Source organism: Phyllobates terribilis, unplaced genomic scaffold (assembly GCF_046119375.1).
Source record: "Phyllobates terribilis strain yellow unplaced genomic scaffold, ASM4611937v1 Scaffold_10__3_contigs__length_209671492, whole genome shotgun sequence".
Taxonomy (NCBI): Eukaryota; Metazoa; Chordata; class Amphibia; order Anura; family Dendrobatidae; genus Phyllobates; species Phyllobates terribilis.
The window spans coordinates 168,498,593-168,521,959 of NW_027362770.1; positions in this window are offsets into that span (position 1 = coordinate 168,498,593).

The window sequence follows — 23,367 nt, forward strand, 5'->3', positions numbered from 1 at the left end:
AAACAAAAACGGTGACGTCATCGGCATACGCCACCACTCTCAGAGTGGCTTCCGGTGCTGCCCGGTCCATCCCGATCCCAGCCAACGGTCCACGCTCCACCCTCCTAAGAAGTGGGTCAATCGCAAACACGTACAGTAGCGGGCTCAAAGGACAACCCTGGCGAACACCACACCCAACCTCAAAAGAGCTGCCAATCCAACCGCTCACAAGCGGGAAACTCTCTGCCCCAGAGTACAAGGTCTTAAGACAATCAACAAACCCCCCCGGCAGGCCATACCTCAGAAGGACAGACCAGAGGTACTCATGATTAACCCGATCAAACGCTTTTGCCTGGTCCAATGACAGCATGTACCCCTTCCAGTGGCCAGCCCTACCCTGCTCCACCGCCTCTCAGACACAGAGTACAGCACTAATTGTACTGCGGCCCGGAACAGAGCAATGCTGGGCTCCCGAGAGGAGCTGGGGTGCAAATTTCACCAGCCGATTAAACAGCACCTTTGCCAAAACCTTCCTGTCTGCATTGAGAAGCGCTATGGGACGCCAATTCTCAATGCAAGATGGGTCCTTACCCTTTGACAAGATGATCAGGGCAGACCTCCTCATTGACTTTGGCAGAGTGCCCGAGGAAAGACACTCATTGAATACCTCAGTCAAGAGGGGAACCAAGGCGTCCTTAAAAGCCATCCGGACCGGGAGATTTCTTCAGGGCAAGCCCTTCAATCGCCAACTTAACTTCCTCTTCCCTGATCATCTCTGTCAAAACGCCAAGAGAGGGGTCTACCCCTGGTTCGGGGACGGCTTCAGCCAGAAAAGCCGACATCTCATCCCAATCCAGATCCCTCTTCCCCAAGAGGTGCGAGTAGAAGGATCTGACGACCTCCAGGATCCCTGATCTGGATCTTTTCAGGGACCCCGCAGTGTCAACCAGTCCTGTAACAACTTTACTATTCACTGACATCTTGCAGTTTCTATAAGGGTCGGGCGAGCGGTACTTCCCGTAATCCCTCTCAAAAACCAAAGATGCGTGTCTATCATACTGACACCTCATTAGCAAAGATTTCACTCTGGAGATCTCCTCGCGGCTACCTCCAGTTGAGACAAGATGCTCGAGTTTCCTCCTCAGGCCCTGATACAGGCGGTACCTGTCCAGGCTCCTGAGGCTCGAGAGATGGCGGAAGAATCTCGCCACCCTTTTCTTAAACATTTCCCACCACTCTGACTTACTACTACAAAGATCCAGTAAGGGTACCTGGCTCTGAAGAAAATCCTCAAAGGACTGTCTTATCTCCGCTTCTTCCAAGAGAGACGAATTGAGCCTCCAAAAGCCTCTTCCCATCCGGGGGGTCTCTGTAACATTCAGGGAAAACAAAATCAAACAGTGATCGGAGAACTCCACCTCAACAACAGATACTGCTGAAGAGACGGCTTCCTCCTTTAAATAAAACCTGTCTATCCTGGACCTACAGTTACCTCTATGATAGGTGAACCCCTCGTGGCCTGCGGTGTGCCGGATGTGGACATCCACAAGGCGAGCCTCACTAGCTATACTATTAAGGGCGACGCTATCATAAGTCAGCTTGTCTCTGGAACCTCCTCTATCCCGGGGCCTCGTAACAGTGTTGAAGTCCCCTCCAAAGATGACCTGCGACTCGTAAAAAGGTAGGGCTTGATCCTCATAAAGAGACACTTCCGGTCCCATTTAGATTGGGGACCATAGATGTTAATGAGCCGAAGCTCTTGTCCCTTCATGAGGACATCTAATATCAGGCACCTCCCCATTTCTAACTCAATAACCGGTCGGCATTCTACCGGTGCGGTAAAAAGGACCCCCACTCCGCTATACGGCTCGGCCGCAAGAGACCAATAGGAGGGCCCGAGTCTCCACTCCCTCTTAGCTATAAACACCTCTGTAACATACCTGGCGGCGTCCTTGCATAGTGGTCCATCTCCCACTGTGCAAGAGCGCGCACTTGATCTCCTGTCCAGAATGTCTCTCTGGCTTCCCTCCATGCTGTCTGTTTGTGTCTGTTTCTGCTGCTTAAGGGCGGCGCCCGATCACTTCCTGCTTTTTGTACCTGCTGTGGGTCACACCCCTTGTGCGTCCTCAGCCTATTGCTGTCTGTCACCTGGTATATAGCTCAGCTGCTCCAATCAATCCCTGCCTGAGCATAGTGTTTCATTCAGTGTGTGCTTGCACTCTGAAGGTGCCAGGTCCCGTTCTGTGTTCTCTTGTCTGCCTATCCTGGAGGCTGTATTTCCAGGCCTGTCTGAACACGCTCCTAGCCTGTTCCTCCTGCCTTCTAGGGGCCGATTACCTAGACCCGCTCCTGTATCTTGTCTGACCTGTCTGAACACGCTCCTAGCCTGTTCCTCCCGCCTTCTAGGGGCCGATTACCTAGACCCGCTCCTGTATCTTGTCTGTCCTGTCTGAACATGCTCCTTGCCTGTTCGTCCTGCCTCTCTGGGGGCCGTATTCCCAGACCCGCTCCTGTATTCCGCTGCAGTGTCGGTCTCCTCCGTACACTCAGTTCCAGTCTGAACTCTCTCCTATCCTTTACCTGTTTTGCCTCTATGTCCGTTCCCTTCCTTTTTCTGCAGAGTCTGAACTCGTACCTAACTCCTGCTTGTTGTCTCTGTACTCCCGTTTGTGAGTTTGTGGTCCACTCGCTACTTCACTGCAAGTACCCTGTGGGTATCTGGCTCTGCCTTTCCCTTCCTGTCTTTTCCGTGTGAACAGAGCCCTGTCCCCCCTGCTCAGCCTAGCCTGCTCTGACTCCTTTGCTCACCGCTCCGGCGGTTCTAGCCTGCTCTGACTCCTTTGCTCACCGCTCCGGCGGTTCTAGCCTGCTCTGACTCCTTTGCTCACCGCTCCGGCGGTTCTAGCCTGCTCTGACTCCTTTGCTCACCGCTCCGGCGGTTCTAGCCTGCTCTGACTCCTCTGCTCACCGCTCCGGCGGTTCTAGCCTGCTCTGACTCCTTTGCTCACCGCTCCGGTGGTTCTAGCCTGCTCTGACTCCTTTGCTTACTGCTCCGGCGGTTCTAGCCTGCTCTGACTCCTTTGCTCGCTGCTCCGGCAGCCTTGCTCCGCTCTGACCCTTTTGCTCACTGCTCCAGCAGTCTCGCTCCGCTCTTATCCTTTTGCTCACTGCTCCGGCAGTCTTGCTCCTCTCTTGCTCACCGCTCCAGGCGGTCTCGTCCTGCTTTACTCTTGCTCACTGCTCCAGCAGTCTCGCTCAGCTCTGACCCTTTGCTCACCGCTCCTGGCGGCCTTGTCCTGCTCTACTCTTGCTCACCGCTCCAGGCGGTCTTGTCCTGCCCTGTTCTCGCTCACCTCTCTGGGCGGCCTCACTCTGCTGTGTTTGTCCGCCACATCTGTGGTTCTGTTCCTGAGTCCCAGTGTGTACTGGGTCCTATCCCGCCAGTGTCCCTACCTGCTAGTGCCTCCTTGTCTGCACTCTAGCTGTGCTTGCCTGTACCCCTCTGCCTGTATTGTTCCTGAGTCCCAGTGTGTACTGGGTCCTATCCCGCCTGTGTTCCTACCTGCTAGTGCCTCCCTCTCTGCACTCTAGCTGTGCTTGCCTGTACCCCCCTGCCTGCATACCCGCCTGCCTGCATACCAGTCGTGCCTGCCTATACCCACCAGTCAGTGCGCCAGCCTAACCAGTCTGTTCCTGTGTTCCCCTGTGTGGGTCAACAGCGGTGTCCGGGGTCTGTCCTGGAGTAGCACCTGGTCCCTCTGCTCGGTTCCTCCTTGGTGCACTGGCGTCGTATGCCGTCGTGCGACCCTGGTCGGATCGGGTGAATACCTAGTTACGCCCCTCCAGGCAATCACTCTCCGGCACGGTCCAGTGGAATCACACGCACACGCCGCTCAGCCCGGGCGTGTGCATTACAGCATGCTCAGGCCATGGTTCCCGTTGAGCCCCACGGCCTTCGCTCTCTGAGAAGTTTTCCAGCGAATACATGCATTAAAATAAATAAATAATTTTTTTTTTCCCTTTAGCTGAGTTCCAGGCGAATTACGCACCCGTCCAGATGGATCTATCTGCTCTCGTTCCTGCGGATCCGCTACGTTATTATGGAGATCCAAGACAAAGTCGTGCATTTGTGGAGCAATGCATGCTACACTTCAAGTTCTACCCTCTATGTTTTCCCACCGATCGGGTTAAGGTGGCATTCATTATGTCTTACCTGGCGGGTGATGCCTTGGAATGGATCAACCCCCTATATGAAACACAGGATCCGATCCTCCTGGACCTAATGGCCTTCCTGGTGGCCTTTCTAATGGTCTTCGATGATCCTAACCCGGAGGCTCCTGCTGAAGCTTCACTTCCCAATATCCCGGAGCAGCCCCAATGGGTAATGTGTGTGGGTAGCGCAATAGTCCTCCAGCCCAATGAGACTACTGCCCACCCAGAATCCTCACAGGGTGACTACGCTTTCCGGAATACTTCTCCCAACCTCAAGAAGCAGTCCAGACGTGCTAGACGTAGAGGCAAGCCGTCACGCCAGGGTCTGTCCTCCCTGAGACCTCCTGACCCCAACCTTGAAGTCCCTACTGAAGCTTCATCTCCCTGTATCCCGGAGAAGCCCCAACGGGTAATGTGCGTGGGTAGTGCACCAGTTCTCCTGCCCGAAGAGACTTCTGCCCATCCAGAATCCGCACAGGAGAACTTCCTGCACCCGGCATCAGATGCTTCACCCACTTTAACCGGTGTGCATGTCCAAGGATGCTCCAAAGCTGTGGTTACCTCAGAGTCTGTGCACCTCTACTACCTGGCGGAGGACCCCCTGTTGCCTCCTGAATCCTCCGGGATACCACTCGATGACAAATGGAGAGAGACTTCTCTACACCCGGTACTCGATACTTTGTCCGCTTCGTCCTGTGAGCCTGACAATGGGTACCCCAAAGTGGTAGTTACCCCCGAGTCTCTACACCCCTCCGACCAGGCGGAGGACCTCCAGTTGTCTCCTGCACCCTTCGGGGTGCTACCTGGTAGCGAAAGGACAGAGACTCTCCTATACTCTGTACCTGATACCTCGCTCGCTTCGTCCAGTGAGTCCAACCTAGTGTACTCCGAAGCAGAGGTTACTCCCGAGTCTCTACACCCCTCCGACCCGGCGGAGGACCTCCAGTTGTCTCCAGAACCCTTCGGGGTGCTACCTGGTAGCGAAAGGACAGAGACTCTCCTATACTCTGTACCTGATACCTCGCTCGCTTCGTCTAGTGAGTCCAACCTAGTGTACTCCGAAGCAGAGGTTACTCCCGAGTCTCTACACCCCTCCGACCCGGCGGAGGACCTCCAGTTGTCTCCAGAACCCTTCGGGGTGCTACCTGGTAGCGAAAGGACAGAGACTCTCCTATACTCTGTACCTGATACCTCGCTCGCTTCGTCTAGTGAGTCCAACCTAGTGTACTCCGAAGCAGAGGTTACCCGTGAGTCTCTACACCCCTCTGACGAGGCGGAGGACCGCCAGTTGTCTCCAGAACCCTTCGGGGTGCCACCTGGTGGTGAATGGACAGAGACTTTCCTATACTCGGTACCCGATACCTCGCCTGCTTCGTCCAGTGAGTCCGACCTAGTGTACTCTGAAGCAGATGTTTTCTCTGAGCCTCTGCATTCTTCTGACCCGGCGGAGGACCTCCAGTTGTTTCCTGAATCCTCCGGGGTACCACCAGATAACAAAGAGACAGTGACTTTTCCTCATTATGTACCTGATAACCCGTCTATTTCTTCCTGTGAGCTTGACAAGATGTACCTCGAAGCAGAGATTACCCCCAAGTCTCTGTCCCCCTCCAACCCGGTGGAGGACTTCCAGTTGTCTCCTGTACCCTCTGGGGTGCCACCTGAAAATATGTGGAGAGAGACTTCCTTGTGTGCTGTTCCTGGTACTCCACCCGTTTCGTCTGTTGCTAAGGGTGGCTGGATGGGAGGTAGCATCCTAGCTACCCAGAGGAGACCAGTTTTTCCGGTGGACAGTGGAAGTGATCTCTTCGAAGTGAAGAATTGGCCCTCGAATTCCCTGCGGAAGATTCTGGCAGGCCTGAAGAAGAGGGGGCGTAAGGGGGGGGGGTACTGTAACATACCTGGCGGCGTCCTTGCATAGTGGTCCACCTCCCACTGTGCAAGAGCGCGCACTTGATCTCCTGTCCAGAATGTCTCTCTGGCTTCCCTCCATGCTGTCTGTTTGTGTCTGTTTCTGCTGCTTAAGGGCGGCGCCCGATCACTTCCTGCTTTTTGTACCTGCTGTGGGTCACACCCCTTGTGCGTCCTCAGCCTATTGCTGTCTGTCACCTGGTATATAGCTCAGCTGCTCCAATCAATCCCTGCCTGAGCATAGTGTTTCATTCAGTGTGTGCTTGCACTCTGAAGGTGCCAGGTCCCGTTCTGTGTTCTCTTGTCTGCCTATCCTGGAGGCTGTATTTCCAGGCCTGTCTGAACACGCTCCTAGCCTGTTCCTCCTGCCTTCTAGGGGCCGATTACCTAGACCCGCTCCTGTATCTTGTCTGACCTGTCTGAACACGCTGCTAGCCTGTTCCTCCCGCCTTCTAGGGGCCGATTACCTAGACCCGCTCCTGTATCTTGTCTGTCCTGTCTGAACACGCTCCTTGCCTGTTCGTCCTGCCTCTCTGGGGGCCGTATTCCCAGACCCGCTCCTGTATTCCGCTGCAGTGTCGGTCTCTTCCGTACACTCAGTTCCAGTCTGAACTCTCTCCTATCCTTTACCTGTTTTGCCTCTATGTCCGTTCCCTTCCTTTTTCTGCAGAGTCTGAACTCGTACCTAACTCCTGCTTGTTGTCTCTGTACTCCCGTTTGTGAGTTTGTGGTCCACTCGCTACTTCACTGCAAGTACCCTGTGGGTATCTGGCTCTGCCTTTCCCTTCCTGTCTTTTCCGTGTGAACAGAGCCCTGTCCCCCCTGCTCAGCCTAGCCTGCTCTGACTCCTTTGCTCACCGCTCCGGCGGTTCTAGCCTGCTCTGACTCCTTTGCTCACCGCTCCGGCGGTTCTAGCCTGCTCTGACTCCTTTGCTCACCGCTCCGGCGGTTCTAGCCTGCTCTGACTCCTTTGCTCGCTGCTCCGGCAGCCTTGCTCCGCTCTGACCCTTTTGCTCACTGTCCGGCAGTCTCGCTCCGCTCTTATCCTTTTGCTCACTGCTCCGGCAGTCTTGCTCCTCTCTTGCTCACCGCTCCAGGCAGTCTCGTCCTGCTTTACTCTTGCTCACTGCTCCGGCAGTCTCGCTCAGCTCTGACCCTTTGCTCACCGCTCCTGGCGGCCTTGTCCTGCTCTACTCTTGCTCACCGCTCCAGGCGGTCTTGTCCTGCCCTGTTCTCGCTCATCTCTCTGGGCGGCCTCACTCTGCTGTGTTTGTCCGCCACATCTGTGGTTCTGTTCCTGAGTCCCAGTGTGTACTGGGTCCTATCCCGCCAGTGTCCCTACCTGCTAGTGCCTCCTTGTCTGCACTCTAGCTGTGCTTGCCTGTACCCCTCTGCCTGTATTGTTCCTGAGTCCCAGTGTGTACTGGGTCCTATCCCGCCTGTGTTCCTACCTGCTAGTGCCTCCCTCTCTGCACTCTAGCTGTGCTTGCCTGTACCCCCCTGCCTGCATACCCGCCTGCCTGCATTCCAGTCGTGCCTGCCTATATCCACCAGTCAGTGCGCCAGCCTAACCAGTCTGTTCCTGTGTTCCCCTGTGTGGGTCAACAGCCGTGTCCGGGGTCTGTCCTGGAGTAGCACCTGGTCCCTCTGCTCGGTTCCTCCTTGGTGCACTGGTGTCGTATGCCGTCGTGCGACCCTGGTCGGATCGGGTGAATACCTAGTTACGCCCCTCCAGGCAATCACTCTCCGGCACGGTCCAGTGGAATCACACGCACACGCCGCTCAGCCCGGGCGTGTGCATTACAACCTCTGCCATATTTGGCAGCCTGGTCTCTTGCAAAAAGAAAATGTCAGCTTCAACCCGGCTGAGAAAATCAAAGGCCGCAAATCTAGCCATGTTTGACTTAATGCTGGCGACATTAATGGACGCCAGCGTCAACGGAGTGGGTACCGCCATCATTGGTGATTGAGTTAGATGGCTTTCTTCTTCCCACTCCCCTTATCCTCTGCCTCAGACGAGGAATCCTTCCCCCTCTTTAATGACACAGAGGTGTCCATTCCCACATTTTTCCTTCTTTTTTTCGTCCTCGTCTCCGGACTCTGGGCCAGTCCCTCCCCCCAAGGACCCTGCATCCCCAGGAGAAGGAGACTCGGCGCCCCCTGTAAGCTCCGCTGAAGCCGGAACCTCACCCTCAGCCTCCTCCTCAGAGGAAGAGATGTTATCAAGGGCTTGGAACCGGTTAGAAAGACCAACTAGAGGGGAGTCGGTTTTACCTTCCTTAGGTACCTTGGTCAGAGCGGGAGAAGATGTTTTATCTCCCTTCTTTCTCTTCTTTTTGGTGCCGAGCTTACGCTTGTTCTCTAACCACCGCTTATTATCCTCATCCATACTTTCATAATGGGAGGATTCTGAAGCAGAAGCAGTTTCCTCCCTGTGGATCCTCCTGACCTCCTCATCCAACTCATCATCCCTCGGGGCCTCAGCAGCAACACTGGCATCCAGGACAGGGGCTGCCCCGGTAGTCTGGGGCTCGCCCCGCTCCCTCTCCTGTCTGCGCTTGTCTAGACGCCTCAGCTGGGCAGGCGTCTTTTTATTGCTTTTCTTCCCTGGCCCCTCAGCTCCCCCACCCCTGCTAGTCCCCTCTCCAGCAGAATCGGCCTCACGGCTTACTCCCACCGGGGTCTCGACTGCATTAGCGAAGGAGCGAGGACAAAGGCTGAATGGGTGACCTAACTCACCACACAGGTGGCACCTAATCTCCACACAAGAGGCGGCAAGATGGCCGACACCCCCACACAATGCACATTTCTGCACGGTGCAGTTTGCACTGAAGTGTGTGGGGTCGCCGCACCTGTGTCAGAGCTTCGGTTGCCCCTGGTAGAAGACCAGGATACGATCCCTACCCAGGAAGGCAGACGATGGAATGTGGGCAACCGTACCACCTGAACGCTTAAGTTTTACCATAAACGTCCAGGCCCCTGACCAGATACCAAACTCGTCACGGTTTTTCTTTGGCATCTCCACCACCTCTCCATACCGACCAAGCCACGTCATGATGTCATAGCAAGAAAGCGACTCGTTACGAGTCATCACGGTCACTTTCTTGATCTGGTTTTGGCGAGACACTGCCTGAACGGCAAAGTCTCGCCAGCCGGGCTCATTTTTTGCCAACTCATAATTCGCCCAGAAGAGCTCAAGCCCCTCCGGCCGAACAAAGCTGACATCAAACTCAGGCGTGGAATAGGGATGTATCAAGGCGTAGATGTCAATCGCCTTGAAGCCCATCCTCAGCAGGAGCTCCACAACTTTAGACCTTGGCGGACATGCATCACTGCCCCTCCACCGAAGACGGACCACATTCCTACGCACACTGCCTGGCCCGGCTGTTGGGAGGGACCACACTGTATCTCCCCATTTTTGCTCTCGGAAGGCCCCGAGGCCATGCCTCTCTATCCAGAAGGATAGATCAACCTCTCGACCCTCTACCATTAGTGATCTCTCCCCCTTCTTTACAGCCTCCAGAAGGCGCCGTTGCAACATGCCGTCCCCAAAGCCCGGAGACGAGGAGGATGCCCTATTTGCCCCGGAGGTGACACTGGCATAACTCTGGACAGGTGTTGCCACCCCCGGGGGGGGCAACCGGACCAGTGACCACATCAGCCCCAACAGTATCACCATTACCCACCTCCATCTCACCCTCCACCAAACCAGCAACCACACCACTAGACAATGAATTATCCTCATTCACCTCCACCACCACATTCATTCCTGCTGGACCAGTAACAATGGTGGATGACCTTTTGACCTCCGCATCAGGCACAAGGGGCTCAGTCACCTCCATAGAACTGGAGGCGACCTCACCCCCGGTCTTATGTGTGCCCTCCACATCATCGGTCGGTAATTTCCGCTGTTTGGCATTTGGTATAATGTGCCGCTGATCTCTAGCTGCAGTTAGGCGCCGCTGATCTTTAGCATCAGGATCTTCCGGACCAGCGACGCCAACACAAAATAGCACTTTGGTGGGAGGACCGGAACGCTCAGCCCCAACTGCCCCCTCACACTGCCGCCTCTCCTCAACTAAGTGATCAGCGGCAACAGCATTCAGAGGCGCCGAGGCTACCGGAGCTGCCCCCGACACCGGGCTGCTCCCCCTCCCACTGAGGAGCGCACCACAGCATCGTGGCCTGACGGAACGCCCGCCGCCGGGCCGCCCTCACTGTCCAGCCTCTCGGCTGATGCACCTCCTGCTGCGTCCCCGCTACTACAAGCAGAGACGGAGCTCTGCGCCTCACTACCGCGCTCTGTAATCTCCCCGCACCTTTGCACCGGATCCACAGCAGAACCCGGGCTGGGCTGGGCAACGGGGCTTATACAGCGAGCCGAGCCTGCCGCCGACTCAGGGGGTACAGGGAGGGGGGCATATACGTATCTTACCGCTTCCTGCAGCTTTGGCTTGGTCTTCTTTGCCTTTTTGTGGCCCCCAGGTGCCTCTTCTGGTAGATCATCACCAAGATGGAAGTTTTGGAGGCACACTGGGGACTCCAGGAGCTTAATCTCCGCCATTAGCGCCCCTCCCTGGCCGCTGCTGTCACTGTCCTCCCCAGAGCCGGCAGACCTGCGACAGGATGTCACTGTCGCCTGTCCTGCAGGGAGCTCGCTGCACGTGGCCTGCGGGTGACTTTGCAGGCAGCCAGGTGGGGCTTGCTGCTGGTCATCATCACTCTCATCATCCACCTGGCTCTCAGGCTGCAGCCCTATCTGCCTTTGCTCTCTGGTATCAGCCATTTCTCTAAAGCGGTCTTCATTTATAAGTTTTTCTTTGAAAGGACCACTCTGCTCCCTGATGGTGGCTTTCCTAAGTTCCAGGCGTTGAATTTCACTGCTCAGTCTTTTTACCTCGGCTTGGAGTTTTGCCTTCCTTGGTTTGGAGGCCCCCGCAGCTTTGGCGCTTGTGCAGCGCAGCTCCTCCCGGAGCCTCCTGATGAGCTTACTGGCATCTTCATACTCACGGAGGCGGATCATGACCTGGGAGGCATAGGTGGACACAGACTCCCGGGGTCCCTGCAGCGCCCATTCCCCCTCAGGGAGGTCGGCCTCACCTCCGTGAGCACTCAGCTTTCCTCCGGAAGGAGCGCCATCTTGCACGCCGCTGTCAGGCTTTTCCTCCATGCTGGAAGCCTTGCGGCTTCTGGGGGTCTCCTCAATCCCGGGGGGAGTAGGAGCCACATTGCTGCGACTCCTGGTGCAGCGTCTCACCCCCGAGTCCTCTGATGTGCAGGTCGGTTGCTGGTTTCTTCTGCCCCCCGCCGGCCTGGTTCGGGAGGCAGAAGCCTGGGACTTGGCTCCATCACTCATCCCAGAAACCCGCTCCCTCCCTGGGAAAGAGAGAAAGCAGGTCCCCAGGTGGAGAGGTGTTGGTTTCTCAGAGATCAGGAGCTCACAGCAGGATCTGCAGCCACCACACCCACAATCACCACACTGGCTAGCAGCTGATCAGAGCTGCACCCAGTATGCTGCTGGTGCAGTCACTGTGTACATACATTACATTACTGATCCTGAGTTACATCCTGTATTATACTCCAGAGCTGCACTCACTATTCTGCTGGTGCAGTCACTGTGTGCATTCATTACATTACTGATCCTGAGTTACATCCTGTATTATACTCCAGAGCTGCACTCACTATTCTGCTGGTGCAGTCACTGTGTACATACATTACATTACTGATCCTGTACTGATCCTGAGTTACATCCTGTATTATACTCCAGAGCTGCACTCACTATTCTGCTGGTGCAGTCACTGTGTACATACATTACATTACTGATCCTGTACTGATCCTGACTTACGTCCTGTATTATACTCCAGAGCTGCACTCACTATTCTGCTGGTGCAGTCACTGTGTACATACATTACATTACTGATCCTGAGTTACATCCTGTATTATACTCCAGAGCAGCACTCACTATTCTGCTGGTGCAGTCACTGTGTACATACATTACATTACTGATCCTGTACTGATCCTGAGTTACATCCTGTATTATACTCCAGAGCTGCACTCACTATTCTGCTGGTGCAATCACTGTGTACATACATTACATTACTGATCCTGAGTTACATCCTGTATTATACTCCAGAGCTGCACTCACTATTCTGCTGGTGCAGTCACTGTGTACATACGTTACATTACTGATCCTGAGTTACATCCTGTATTATACTCCAGAGCTGCACTCACTATTCTGCTGGTGCAGTCACTGTGCACATACATTACATTACTGATCCTGAGTTACATCCTGTATTATACTCTAGAGCTGCACTCACTATTCTGCTGGTGCAGTCACTGTGTACATACATTACATTACTGATCCTGAGTTACATCCTGTATTATACTCCAGAGCTGCACTCACTATTCTGCTGGTGCAGTCACTTTGTACATACATTACATTACTGATCCTGAGTTACATCCTGTATTATACTCCAGAGCTGCACTCACTATTCTGCTGGTGCAGTCAGTGTGTACATACATTACATTACTGATCCTGAGTTACATCCTGTATTATACTCCAGAGCTGCACTCACTATTCTGCTGGTGCAGTCACTGTGCACATACATTACATTACTGATCCTGAGTTACATCCTGTATTATACTCTAGAGCTGCACTCACTATTCTGCTGGTGCAGTCACTGTGTACATACATTACATTACTGATCCTGAGTTACATCCTGTATTATACTCCAGAGCTGCACTCACTATTCTGCTGGTGCAGTCACTGTGTACATACATTACATTACTGATCCTGAGTTACATCCTGTATTATACTCCAGAGCTGCACTCACTATTCTGCTTGTGGAGTCACTGTGTACATACATTACATTACTGATCCAGTACTGATCCTGAGTTACGTCCTGTATTATACTCCAGAGCTGCACTCACTATTCTGCTGGTGCAGTCACTGTGTATATACATTACATTACTGATCCTGAGTTACATCCTGCATTATACTCCAGAGCTGCACTCACTATTCTGCTAGTGCAGTCACTGTGTACATACATTACATTACTGATCCTGAGTTACATCCTGTATTATACCCCAGAGCTGCACTCACTATTCTGCTGGTGCAGTCACGGTGTACATACATTACTGATCCAGTACTGATCCAGAGTTACGTCCTGTATTTTACTCCAGAGCTGCACTCACTATTCTGCTGGTGCAGTCACTGTGTATATACATTACATTACTGATCCTGAGTTGCATCCTGCATTATACTCCAGAGCTGCACTCACTATTCTGCTAGTGCAGTCATTGTATACATACATTACATTACTGATCCTGAGTTACATCCTGCATTATACTCCAGAGCTGCACTCACTATTCTGCTAGTGCAGTCACTGTGTACATACATTACATTACTGATCCTGAGTTACATCCTGTATTATACTCCAGAGCTGCACTCACTATTCTGCTTGTGCAGTCACTGTGTACATACATTACATTACTGATCCTGAGTCACATCCTGTATTATACTCCAGAGCTGCACTCACTATTCTGCTGGTGCAGTCACTGTGTACATACATTACATTACTCATCCAGTACTGATCCTGAGTTACGTCCTGTATTATACTCCAGAGCTGCACTCGCTATTCTGCTGGTGCAGTCACTGTGTACATACATTACATTACTGATCCCGAGTTACATCTTGTATTATACTCCAGAGCTGCACTCACTATTCTGCTGGTGCAGTCACTGTGTACATACATTACATTACTGATCCCGAGTTACATCTTGTATTATACTCCAGAGCTGCACTCACTATTCTGCTGGTGCAGTCACTGTGTACATACATTACATTACTGATCCTGAGTTACATCCTGTATTATACTCCAGAGCTGCACTCACTATTCTGCTGGTGCAGTCAGTGTGTACGTACATTACATTACTGATCCTGAGTTACATCCTGTATTATACTCCAGAGCTGCACTCACTATTCTGCTGGTGCAGTCACTTTGTACATACATTACATTACTGATCCTGAGTCACATCCTGTATTATACTCCAGAGCTGCACTCACTATTCTGCTGGTGCAGTCACTTTGTACATACATTACATTACTGATCCTGAGTTACATCATGTATTATACTCCAGAGCTGCACTCACTATTCTGCTGGTGCAGTCACTTTGTACATACATTACATTACTGATCCTGAGTTACATCCTGTATTATACTCCAGAGCTGCACTCACTATTCTGCTGGTGCAGTCAGTGTGTACGTACATTACATTACTGATCCTGAGTTACATCCTGTATTATACTCCAGAGCTGCACTCACTATTCTGCTGGTGCAGTCACTGTGCACATACATTACATTACTGATCCTGAGTTACATCCTGTATTATACTCTAGAGCTGCACTCACTATTCTGCTGGTGCAGTCACTGTGTACATACATTACATTACTGATCCTGAGTTACATCCTGCATTATACTCCAGAGCTGCACTCACTATTCTGCTGGTGGAGTCACTGTGTACATACATTACATTACTGATCCTGAGTTACATCCTGTATTATACCCCAGAGCTGCACTCACTATTCTGCTGGTGCAGTCACGGTGTACATACATTACATTACTGATCCAGTACTGATCCTGAGTTACGTCCTGTATTTTACTCCAGAGCTGCACTCACTATTCTGCTGGTGCAGTCACTGTGTATATATATTACATTACTGATCCTGAGTTACATCCTGCATTATACTCCAGAGCTAAACTCACTATTCTGCTAGTGCAGTCACTGTGTACATACATTACATTACTGATCCTGAGTTACATCCTGTATTATACTCCAGAGCTGCACTCACTATTCTGCTAGTGCAGTCACTGTGTACATACATTACATTACTGATCCTGAGTTACATCCTGCATTATACTCCAGAGCTGCACTCACTATTCTGCTAGTGCAGTCACTGTGTACATACATTACATTACTGATCCTGAGTTACATCCTGTATTATACTCCAGAGCTGCACTCACTATTCTGCTGGTGCAGTCACTGTGTACATACATTACATTACTGATCCTGAGTCACATCCTGTATTATACTCCAGAGCTGCACTCACTATTCTGCTGGTGGAGTCACTGTGTACATACATTACATTACTGATCCTGAGTTACATCCTGTATTATACCCCAGAGCTGCACTCACTATTCTGCTGGTGCAGTCACGGTGTACATACATTACATTACTGATCCAGTACTGATCCTGAGTTACGTCCTGTATTTTACTCCAGAGCTGCACTCACTATTCTGCTGGTGCAGTCACTGTGTATATATATTACATTACTGATCCTGAGTTACATCCTGCATTATACTCCAGAGCTAAACTCACTATTCTGCTAGTGCAGTCACTGTGTACATACATTACATTACTGATCCTGAGTTACATCCTGTATTATACTCCAGAGCTGCACTCACTATTCTGCTAGTGCAGTCACTGTGTACATACATTACATTACTGATCCTGAGTTACATCCTGCATTATACTCCAGAGCTGCACTCACTATTCTGCTAGTGCAGTCACTGTGTACATACATTACATTACTGATCCTGAGTTACATCCTGTATTATACTCCAGAGCTGCACTCACTATTCTGCTGGTGCAGTCACTGTGTACATACATTACATTACTGATCCTGAGTCACATCCTGTATTATACTCCAGAGCTGCACTCACTATTCTGCTGGTAGAGACATAGAAGAAGAGGTGCAAAGAATGCTTTGAAATACTCAGTATAATTGCAATTTGCTTTTCTTGAATATTGGAAAATGCCTCTATCAGTAACCCCATATACTTCCCGCAGTTCACCTGTTTACCACCAGGGGGCTCTGGGCCGTAAAAAGTGATCTGTAGAGATCTGCACTGATCCTTAGTGATAAAGTCTCATGTATAGATAAGGATCAGCGGATTTTTAACCCCTTCGGGACCAGGGTATTTTCCTCCCATTTTCCCAAAAGCTGTAACTTTTTTTTTTTTCTCTTAAATTCTTTCTCAGTTGACCGAAAAGATTGAAAACACCACACTGGGGTCACAATTGCAAGACACGAGGCTGTGAAGAAATATCCGAAACTCATGTTGAAACGTCAGGTTCCCCTTCGCCACAGACGACACAAATCTGTAAACTACTTAGTGCTGCATAGGAGCTGTGTACACAAAACGGTAGAAAGTTTTAAACCCCCATTTTTTCAGAACTTAGGGGAAAAAATGGCTTTTTGTCATCATTTTCTGAGACCCGTAGTTTTTTTTATTTTTCTGATGATTGGTGTTTTTTTTTTTGCGTGGAGAGCTGTAGTTTTTATTGATATAATTTTTGGGTATATTCATTGTTTTAATTGTCTTTTTATTGCATTTTCTGTAGAGAGAGGTGGAGACTGAATTTTTTTTTACACTGGTTACTGTACAAGTTGATTAAAGGGGGAAAAGAAGAGAGAGTCAAACTTTATTTTATTTGTATTTTTTTATTTTTATTTTTTCAAACTTTTTTTTTTATTAGTATTATTTTTTTTTTTTTTTTTTTTTTTTTAGTCCCCATAGGGGACTTGAAGCTGCAATCGCTCGCTCTATGTAATGCATTACCGCCTGCGTCTGCGTCTGCGCTTCCCCAGCTAAAATGGCATCAGTGGTGGCCTCCGGTAGGCCATTGTGGTATATAGGGCAAACTATCTTGACGATCGTGGGTTCAAGGACTAAAAAATAAATAAAAAAAAACTGTTTTTAAAAATATTTAAAAATTGAGTCACCTTCCCCTTTTAAAATAACGAAGTAAAAAATAAAATAAATAAAATATTAATAAAATAAAAAATAAAATTAATAAATAACAAATATAATAAATTAATTAATAGAAAAATAAAAAAATAAAATTAATAAATAAGAAATATAATAAATTAATTAATAGAAAAATAAAATTAATAAAATATTAATAAAATAAATAAATACAAGTAAAAAATAATCTAATCTAAATATAAAAATAAAAAAAATGAGTCACCTTTCCCTTATAAAATAAAAATGTAAAAAAAAAATAATTAACATTAACTGTATCTATTTTCTTGGGTTTTTTTTTTCACTACTTAAATCTTTAAAATAATATATATAATTTTGGTATCTCCTTAATTGCACCGACCCTGAGATTCATTTTTGTATGTCATTTTTTTTTATCTCAAAACTAAAAAAATAATGCCGCCACTTCGTTTTTGTGGGGTTTTATTGCTATTTCACCCCTCTTGGAAGTGTTTTTCAGTACATTATATGGTAAAATAAACTGCGTCATTCAAAAAGACTCGTCCCCCCCAAAAAAAAGAAATCAAATCCTCGTACTGCTAAAGGGACGGAAAAAAAAAAAAAAACAATAAAAAATAATAAATAAAAATAATTTAAAAAATAATTTCAAGAAAAAGTTAAATAAATAAATAAATAAAAAAAAAGTAATAAAAATAATAATAAAAAAATTATAATTAAAAAAAGAAAGTTGCAGCTCTTGGATGAAGTGGAGAAACAAAAACACAAAAAATCACCCTGTCATGGAGGGTATATTGATGACCTCCACTAAGGATAGGTCACCATTATCCCGCCCTTCTTTAAGCTCCTTAGTCTGGTGGTGTTTGTCTTGTGCACACAATGGGGGTTATCTTGGTCTGATACCACAATGGCATCTGATCCAGGACAACAATGAGGCTGTCCATAGATATTGCTCAATCACAGGACTATGGGGGTCCTAGATACTCGCCCCCCCATTCTTTGGAGAGGATATCTGTCTGATCCTTTTGTTTCTGCTGAGATAAGCGAGATAAACATTGTATTGGCTGCTTATCTCCCTTCTGGCTTAGTTTACAGCTGATGTTTACTGTGGTCCGCCAACTTTTTATGTCAGAACTGATCCAATTTGGACCCTTTTCCTGTCAATTATTTCATACTTAACCCTTTCACCACCTTGAGTTTTTCCATTTTCGTTTTTTTGCTCCTTTTTTCCCAGAGCCATAAGTATTTTATTTTTCGGTCCATATGGCCATATCACAGCTTTTTTTTTTTGCGGGATGAGTTGTACTTTTGAACGACACCATTGGTTTTACCATATCGTGTACTGGAAAATTGGAAAAAAATTCCAAGTGCGGTGAAATTGCAAAAAAAAGTGGAATTCCACAATAGATTTTCTTTTTTACCATGTTCACTATATGGTAAAACTGACCTGCTGCTAAAGAAGAAAGAAGGCAACTTTAAGAAGATTCCTTGATCCATGCCTGATTTCTCCTCATCCATCCCAATCCCCCTCTCCCCCTTCCCTACCTCCCTTTCTGCCACCGATCGCTGATTAGTACTTAATCTCTCGATTTTTGGCAGTTTTCTTTTTTCGTGCATCCTGCAGTGGCTGAGCACTGATCAGTGACGCAAATCACTGATCAACGTCCGTGCTCGCTGTTTTCCGGGACTTTTTTTTGTCCCTGTCCACCCCCCCTTTTGCACCACCTCCGTGCGCACATCCTGCAGCTGCCGAGCGTTGATCACTGATGGCGCAAATCACTGATCCGCACTCGTGCTGCCTGTTTTCCACTTTTTTCACTTAATTCCCCCCCCATCCTTTGCACCACCTCCGGTTGTTGTTTTTTTTCTTTTATCTTTTTCTTTAAAAAAAAAAGTTTATGTGACGCCTCTACTCGAAAGCCCTTTTCTTTACCCTGGGAGATGGGGGACTTGGAGTCGGGTCCTATGATGGAGAGATGGGGTGCAGCCGTGGCCCGGACCCGACCCGTGCTCAGGGCCGTCACGTTAAAAGGATGGTGTGGGCTTATCAGGGTTGAGTGGCTGATTCCGACTACGCCACCTGTGGCACCTGGTGAAGGCCATCAGCGCCGCTGCAGTCCGCTGAGGCATGGTGATATAGCGGCCAACGTTGTTACTATTCCCCACAGGCGGAGCAAGGCCTCAGGGCAGAGAGACAGGATGACAGGGGTAGTAGTAGAGGAGTACGGGCGCCGCGTCGTGCGGTGTAGCGCAGAATAAACAGTCCGGAGGCCATAGGGGTGAACTTCCAAGGCTTTACTCACATCAGAGATGTCAGAAGGAAGGCGACACCCTGCTCCCTGCGGAGTCCTGCGGCCACCAGGGACGGGGCTCCGACTACCTCAGAGCAAGTCCAGCATTCAATCAGGACCCCACACCAGAGTGTTCCTGAACTACAGACCGTATCCTGTCCGTGTATGTAGATAGGCCGGGTCTTCCTCTGAGCTCCTCTCAGAACAAGGGCACGAGTGGCAGCTCCACTCCGTCCGATACCCGGTGGGATCCTCAGGGCCTACCGGACTTTCCCGACCAGGACGTAGAGTAGCAAGGTCGGGTGTCGGGGGCCGGTACCCCTCTTGCAGCCTCTGAATATATCAGGTTGGCGAGGACAGGTGGCATACACCGGTCCGTCTGCATCCTCCCTGGGATCCAATTGCTGTGGAGCTACACTCTTAAGCTCCGGGCCTTCTTGGTCATGGTCCTTGACCGGGTTGAGACATTCCCCGTCTGCAACCTGCCCCTCGTCCCAAGGCCTGGGTACGAAGGCTGTGTCCCCATCCACTGCAGGTCCACACAGGATCCACTTTCAGGGTAGGAGTTCACAGTACATGACAGCCAGGCAAGTTGACTAACCAGGACCGTCAAAGAACTAAACTGCCAGCGAAAGACTCATCAAAGACCACGAACCAAGATGGCTTTTTATTAAATATGAAATTTACAGTGTCACTAAATTGTGAGTCCTCCACCCTCACCCACTAACTGGTTCCCCTAACTCTTGGTTCCCCAGTCTCCCTGTAACCAGGAGGGCAGCACTTAGTGCATACTAGCCCCCTCTGGTGGAGAAGTGTGGTGTTGGATGTGAAGGAAGGGTCCTGACCATCACACTGTTCTTACCTCAGAGGAGGAATACTACACTCCATTAAAGAAGTGCAGCATCCCTGTGGCGGTCGAACCCTCAGGGGCGCCACATTTACACCAAGCACACTCATACACACACCTGAATAAAGTACTGACACACACACCACATACATAAAAAAAATGTTGTCCCGCTCATCCGAAACCCGCTATTCAGTGGAGGAGGCATACGCTTTCCTTGCCTCCGACACTGACAGTGAGGGAGGGGATCCCACCTTTCTTTATTTTTCTGACTCTTCCTCCTCAGGTGATGCTGAACTGCCACGAAGACGCCCCAGGACAGAAGCTGAACCAGCGCCCACCATAATTGACCCTGTATGGGCCTCACCCCACAAAAATTATGAGCTACTGATTCTTGATTTTGTGGCGCAATCAGGAATCAAGTTTGACGCCACCGGCCTCACAGAAATAGACTTAGCCAAAATTTTTTTCCATGAGGATTTTATAAACCTCATGTGAGCCAAACTAATTTGTACACTCAATAATTTTTGACACAAACTGCTCCTCATCATTTTCTCACTGGTCTCCTGTAGACGCAATAGAAATCATGAAGTTTTGGGGCCTGGTCCTTCATATGGGGATCCTGAAGAAGCCAGAAGTTCAGCAATACTGGAGTGTTGACGCTTTGTATAACACTCCAGTGTTCCGAATGGTCATGACCCAGAAACGTTTTGAGGCCATCCACAAGTTCTTGCATTACAACGATAATGCAAGGTGTCCTGCACGAGATGACCCGAACTTTTATCGTCTTTTCAAAGTTCGGCTGGTCATCGAGTTCTTCAAAAACAAATTTGCTGAAGTGTACGTGCCCCAAACGGACATCTGTGTGGATGAGTCATTAATCCATTTGAAGTGGTGGCTTGGATTCCGGCAGTACCTGCCCAGGAAGAGGGCCAGGTACGGAATCAAGCTGTATAAACTGTGTGAAAATACCTCAGGGTACACCCACAAGTTTAGGGTTTATGAAGGGAAGGACTCCCGGATTGAACCCCTGAATGCCCCCCTGTCCTGGGAGTGAGTGGGAAAATTGTGTGGGACTTGGTGCACCCACTGCTAGATAAAAGTTATCACCAGTACATGGATAACTTTTATACCAGTGTCCCTCTCTTCAAGTCCCTCTCAGCGCGAGGTACCCCAGCCTGCGGTACTGTCTGCAGAAATCAGAGAGGCCTCCTGAAGACGCTAATTGGGCAGCTGCTCAGAAGGGGTGAGAGCAGAACCCAATGTAGTGACCACCTTCTGGTGATCAAGTACAAGGACAGGAGGGATGTCCTTTTCTTGACCACCATACATGGTGATGGCAGCACCCCAGCACAGTACGAGGTTCCTCTATACAGGTCACCAAACCAGACTGTGTACTGGGTTACAACAAAAACATGGGGGGAGTTGATCTCTTTGACAAAGTCCTCCAGCCATACAGTGCCTTGAGAAAGGCCAAGGTGTGGTATAAGAAGCTCACCGTGCACATCGTACAGATGGCAATGTACAACGCTTTCCTCTATCATGATGTGCAGGCCAGACCTCTACCGTGTACCTTCAGTTCCAGGAAGTAGTGATCAAGGCCCTGATATTTGGTAGTGGTGACAGACTGGGCCAAAGTACTTCCGGAACTGAAGGTGCTTGTATTGTACAACATTTCCCAACATTTCCCAGGGGAGATCCCTCAAAGCGGAAAAAAATGTAAGTCACAAAAGAGGTGCCGAGTGTGTTATAAAAGGGGAATACGCAAGGACACCATTTATCAATGTGACACCTGCCCCGACAAACCTGGCCTGTGCATGAAAAAAAGCTTCAGAAGGTACCATACTTCCATGGACTACATTTCATTTCTGAAGTATGACAACCTGACGAACACTACACAACTGACCTAGGACAACCTGACGAACACTACACAACTGATGTAGGACAGCCTGACGAACACTACACAACTGACGTAGGACAACCTGACGAACACTACACAACTCATGTGTCACTACATTATAAAATTCACATACCAGGAAACAGTAGATCACTTCCAAAAAGGGGACACTTGTTGGGCATTTTCACTGTTTAGGCACATCAGGGGCTCTGCAAACGCGACATGACACCCGCAGACCATTCCATTAAAGTCTGCATTCCAAAATGTAAATTCTTCCCTTCCGAGCCCTGCCGTGCACCCCAAACAGTAGTTTTCTCCCACATATGGGGTATCAGCGTACTCAGGAGAAATTTCACAACAACTTTTGTGGTCCAATTTCTCCTGTTACCCTTGTGAAAATAAAAAAATTGCAGCTAAAAGATAATTTTTGTGGAAAAAAAAGTGATTTCTTATTTTCATGGCTCTACGTTATAAACTTTTGTGAAATACTTGGGGGTTCAAAGTGCTCACCACACATCTAGATAAGTTCCTTAAGGGGTCTAGTTTCCAAAATGGGGTCACTTGTGGGAGGTTTCCACTATTTAGGCACATCAGGGGCTCCCCAAACAATACATGGCATCCGTTCTCAATTCCAGCGAGTTTTGCTTTGAAAAAGTCAAACTGTTCTCCTTCCCTTCTGAGTCCTGCCGTGCACCCAAACAATGGTTTTCCCCCACATATGGGGTATCAGCGTACTCAGGAGAAATTGCACAACAACTTTTTGGGTCTAATTTCTCCTGTTACCTTTGTGAAAATAAAAAAAAAATTGTGTCTAAAGTAAAATTTTAGTGAAAAAAGTTAAATGTTCATTTTTTCCTTTCACATTCCCTTAATTGTTGTGAAGCACCTGAAGGGTTAATAAACTTCTTGAATGTGGTTTTGAGCACCTTGAGGGGTGCAGTTTTTAGAATGGTGTCACGTTTGAGTATTTTCTGTCATAAAGGCCCCTCAAAGTCACTTCAAATGTGATGTGGTCCCTTAAAAAATGGTTTTGTAAATTTTGTTGGAAAAATTAGAAATCGATGGTCAATTTTTAACCCTTATAACGTCCTAGGACAAAAAAATTTGGTTCCAAAATTGTTTTAATGTAAAGTAAACATGTGGGAAATGTTATCTATTAACTATTTTGTGTGACATATCTCTCTGATTTAAGGGCATGAAAATTCAAAGTTTGAAAATCACGAAATTTTCCAAGTTTTCGACAAATTTCCGATTTTTCACAAATAAACGCAAGTGATATCGAAGAAATTTTACCACTATGATGAAGAACAATATGTAACATAAAAACAATCTCAGAATCGGGAATACGTTGAAGAGTTCCAGAGTAATTACCTCATCAAGTGACAGTGATCAGAATTGTAAAAATTGGCCTGGTCATTAACGTACATACAGCCTTTGGGGGTAAAGAGGTTAAAGG